Here is a 5264-nt window from a genome sequence, read left to right on the forward strand (position 1 = left end):
ATCTTTATTTCTAAGTTGTTAATGACGTATTTCTTAAAATCTTCTGATTAGGAAAAGTTTCCCAGTATTAGTATATGTCAGTTCCTTCATTAGAAGAATATTGAAGAATTTCAACAACTGTTCGAGGATATTTGATCACACTGTGAACCTCAAAATTGTACTGTTTACTGGGAAAAAAAATCTGTTTCTAGTTGTGAAGCGACTCAGTCTTAGCAAACACCTTTAGTCCCTCTGGCTAGAATATAGATACACCCTTGGTACACACCAATGATTCATCTCAAACAATGAAAGTATAGTTAGTTATTGGAAAGAAGCAAACCTTGTTTGAAAGTGACTTCTAAGTGAGGTGCAGAAAATTAACAAATCAGAGAAAGAGTCAGAGATAAGATATGCCCAACTCACACAAGAACAGACACGAAGGGGAGGCAACTTGAGGGAGTGGTGCAGAGAAAGAGAGGAGACAGTTTTCCTGAGAGAATTTTACAGAGAGAGGTTGCAGTGAGAGAAAGCTAGACACAGGGCAAGACAGAATGAACCAGAGAATGAGAAGGAGCTAGACCATTGGAATATATTGCCAATGTTAGAATGAGGCCAGGCAGAGCAATTCAGGAGAAGCTGAGAAAAGCCAGATTAAATCAGTTTGTGTACACAAGAGTTTTGAGCCAGAACAGCTGACTTTATTCAGCTAGCAAGAGATCAGAAAGTATGCTGTTTGGTTGGTATCTTAGTCTTCTGGGAGCTCTCAGGGGTCCAAGTTAGTTGATACTGTTGGTCTTCCTATGGGGTTGCCATGCCCTTCAGTTCCTTCAATCCTTCCTCTAACTCTTCCATAGTGGTCCTCAACCTTAGTCCAATGTTTGCCTGTGAGAATCTGCATCTGTCACAGTGAGCTGCAGGTAGAACCTCTAAGAGGTCAGCCAAGCTAGGCTCCAGACTGCAAGCTCAACATAGCATCAGTAATAGTGTCAAGGTTTGGTGCCTGCCCAAATGATGAATCCCAAGTTGGGCTGATCCAAGGCTCCTGGCACATATGTAACAGAGGACTGGCCTCAGTGGGAGAGGATGTGCCTTATCCTGTAGATACTTGTTGCCCCAGAGAAGAGGAATGCAGGAGGGGGACACCCTTTCAGAGGTAAAGGGGAGGGGAGTAGGGGGATGAGCTCTGGGAGGGGGGACACGGAGTGGGGGCAACATTTGGGATAGAAATATATAAAATTATTAATTAATAAAAATAAATATTAGAAAAAAGACACCAGAAAGGAATAGGAAGGGGTGAACTCATTAAGCAGTAAGTCTCGGAGGCTGAAACCATTATGGGCCTAGGTGAGATTATATTGAGAAGACTAGAAGCTTCCAGGACTAAGTTTAGGTTAGCAGACAGAGGCAGTAAACCTCCAGACAATTACATCAGGTGAATACAAATTGTATTTACAAAGGTAACAAAAAAGTCAAGTAGAATGGCATACTCCTGTATTTGTAACATCTGGGAGTCCCCTCTCCTCCCCCTCCCCCTCCCCCTCCTTCTCCCCCTCTCTCTCTGATGAGAAGTTCCTTCCTTGGCTAGATAGAAATCTCTAGCCCAAACCTGGGCTACATAAGAACCTATCTAAAAACAAAAACAAACAAAGCTGTAAATAAGTGGATAATTATATAGAAATTCAAAAGGAATACATCAATAAAATGTAGTAAGAAATATGGGAAAAAATTAAAAATGGAAAAAAAATAATAAAATAACTCTATTTTCTGAATATGTATCATAATGTTTTCTGACCAGAAAGATGTCTCAGTAGACAGAGATGCCTGTGTCCAAGCCTGGTGACCTGATTTGGATCCCAGGAGCCCCATGTACAAGGGGAAGAAATAGCTTCCTCTACTTGCAACTTGATAAACACATAATCCCTCCCCAAAGAGAAAAAATAGAAAATAAATGCAATGAAAATATTAAAAGTTTCCAAAGAATAGTTTTCAAGTGCCAGTGCTTAATAAATATTGTTTAATAAAGGGCACAAATGACATTAATCAGAGAAAATTGAAAATTGCTTACAAGGAACCTTGAAGAATAGAAGAAGTACAGTAGTGTTACAGTCCCAGATTACCGACACCTACAGTTAATTTTATTATTGCTTTTGATTTGAAACTTCACACCTGGGTCCATCCTTGCATGTGACAGTGATCTCGAAGGCTGGACTGCTACCACTGCAGAATGTTGAAGCCAGCCACTCTGCCTTGCTTCATCCTGCAGACTTCAAGTATGTTCTTTAGCTTTCAGAGAAAATGTTTTCCAGATTCATGATTGAAGAATTCAGGCAGTATGTGCTGCTCCTTGCGCCATTCTCATGGGTGTAAGGTGAAATCTCAGAGTCATTTTTATTTGCATTTCCCAGATGACTAAGGATGTTGAACATTTCTCTAAGTATTTCTCAGTCATCAGACATTCCTCTGCTGGAAATTCTCTATTTAACTCTGTACCCCATGTTTTTAGTTGGGTTATTTAAGTTACTGGTGTCTAACTTCTGGAGTTATTTATACATTCTGGATATTAGCCTTCTGTCAGATGTAGGATTGGGGAAGATATTTTCCCAACCTGTAGACTTTTATTTTGCCATGTCTGGGTCCCTGGCCATGTAGCTGCTGTGGTCTGTGTTGATGCCCATGGTTTGTATTACTACTAAAGACCATTCATTATTCTCTGGTCTGGCTTGTGGCCTGAGACCAGATAGAAATCCAAGGGCCATGCAGAGCTGGCCCCATACCTTGCTGCCTGCTGCACTCTGGAGAGCTGGCCCCACATCTCTCTAACACTCAGGAGGGAAAGCCCTGAATCTTACTTGGGCAGCACAAAAGAGCTGGCCATAGTGGTAGCACCCCGCCAAGGGCATTAGCTTGAGAGAGCTGGCCCTGCCACCCCCATTATTCTGTCATGAGGTGTCATGGGTGTAGGTTCATAGATGATCCCCCTCACCCGATTACCCATAAGCACCTCTGGCAGTCTGGAGAGCTGGACACAGCAAATCGAATCAAGAACAGGAGAGATGGCTCTGCCCCTTGCTAGCTGCAGCACTTAGGATGGTGGGCCCACATCTTCACTGGGCAGCACAGTAGAGCTGGCTCTGGTGCCACCGGTGCTGGTGACATGGTCTCAAGGGCATGAGGGCAGGAGAGCTGCCCCTGTTCCTTGCTGGCTGCAACATGGGTTGAGCTAGCTAGGGTAGTGCTGGAGAGTTCACAGTGGTAGTGCTGGCAATAGAGAGAAGGCAGGCTGACTCAGCCTACTACCCAGGTCCAGATCTAGGGCTCTGAGTTGGCCCATCCAACATCTACTTTTTCTGCGAACTGCTGGAATACAGTGTGAAAGGGCCAATTCTGCTGATCCAAAGCTGCAAGATCTCTTAGACATAGAGCAATAACAGAATGACTGAGAGAAGTTCTGGTAATGATTCAGTGTTGATGATTTAACAGAAGCCACTAGCCTCAAACCTGACCAATGACTCATAGCAACGAATATTTCCAAGTAAACATATGTGGACAAAAGGGTATACTGTTGGATACACTGTGACATACTACAACCTCCATGATGAGATGTTTACTATAGTTTTTTTTTTTTTTAATTTTTGTCCTTTTATTTTCTTTGGGTGGGGAGGTTGCATGGGGATAGGGTACATAGGAAAGGATGGGAGCTAAATGGCATTGGGGTGCATCATGTGAAACTCACAAAGAATCAATAAAAAGTTAAAAAGAATTCTGGCAAGTCTGGGGATAAAAATAGTACCCGTCTCCCACCCCATGGGTTCTAATATAAGTTTGAAATCAGATTGAAAGATATATCTATTGACCTCAATGTGCCTGAATCTCTGTGTTTATCTAGAGAAGATCTGAATTGAGCCTGTGGCTTTCAAGCAGCCAAGTGTTTGGTAAAGTTAGGCACCACTCCCCGTGCTCTGCTTAACTGAAATTGAGGCAGGGATTTCTGCAGTTGAAAAGCTGGCACGGGATGCTCTGGGAGGGTGTGGGGGCACACTCTAAGAACCACTGATTAGGATGAAACAGACGTTCACAATGGTATCAAACATTTTGACATGTTGTATGTAGAAATTCCAAAGTATCTTCCTAATATGTCCTCTTGAACTATAACTATTAATAACACTCTTATGCTTTTTCACTGCATGAGTAACAGAATAAACATGCAGAGACAGGCAAAGACGCTTTCATTTTCCAGAATCCCCTCTGAAGACTAACGCGAAACCTGACTTACTGTCTGCTGTCTATTGATTTTATTATTACTTCTTTTTTTATTGTTTTGTTATTCACAATACTCTGGAGAGGAACATCAAAATTAAACAACTTCTCCCCGTGCTTACTGATGAAGAGTCATTTCAAACAACTCAAGTTCTTTTCTCAGGTCACAAAATTATCCTTTAGTTCAATCTCATGTTAGAAATGAGCCTGATCGTCTATCTTATAAAGAAGTATTTTGGAATCATTTTAGTATATGTGTCTTCTCTAGACATGAATAGATTCAAATTTGAACCATCCCAACAATCTCAAGGTGCAATTTTTCTGGGTAATAGTGTGAACGGAATGATACCAACCGTCAGAATAATTATGATCACAGTCCCACATAGCAGGTTGAATGTGTATCTGATGTGTCAGCTTTGATATCAGTTCTGGGTATACTTATCAGTTTTATAATGCAGTTTTTTTCCTTTCAAAGAGACAAGTTCAACAAGAGCTCTTTAGCAGTCAGGAGGCTGGGACAAGGTTATAGAGTAGCCAGCTATCTCGGCTGCTCTCCTGTCACCTAGCTCTTCCCGTAACGCTTAGCAAATAATTGTCAGCAAGAGTCAGAGGAGGAATGCAAGGGCAGATGTATGCACAAAAGGGTCACTCTCTCCCAACATCTATGGGAGTCAGGACATGCTGATCATTTCTCTAATGGCAGCCCGAAATTAGATTCTTGATATGAGTATATTGATAGGAAAATCATGCGTATGCTCCCTTCTTTCCTATTCAATAAACACAACATTTTGGTGTGAATTAGAATATTTTTTTCCTGTACTTGGAGCACAAGAACAATGCCGACATGCTTGTATTGGAAGAAGGAGTCTATTATCCCTTTCTGACAGTCTGAGATTATCCTGAGGTGTAAGACTAAACCTGGGCCACAATGCCCATGCCAGCAGAGCAGAGCAGAGCAGAGCAGAGCAGTCACTGTGCTAGTCTCCAAGGAAGGCTGAGTGTAACAAAACAGTCCTGTACCACACTTT

The sequence above is a fragment of the Mus musculus genome, chromosome 4 (genome assembly GCF_000001635.26).
Source record: "Mus musculus strain C57BL/6J chromosome 4, GRCm38.p6 C57BL/6J".
NCBI lineage: Eukaryota > Metazoa > Chordata > Mammalia > Rodentia > Muridae > Mus > Mus musculus.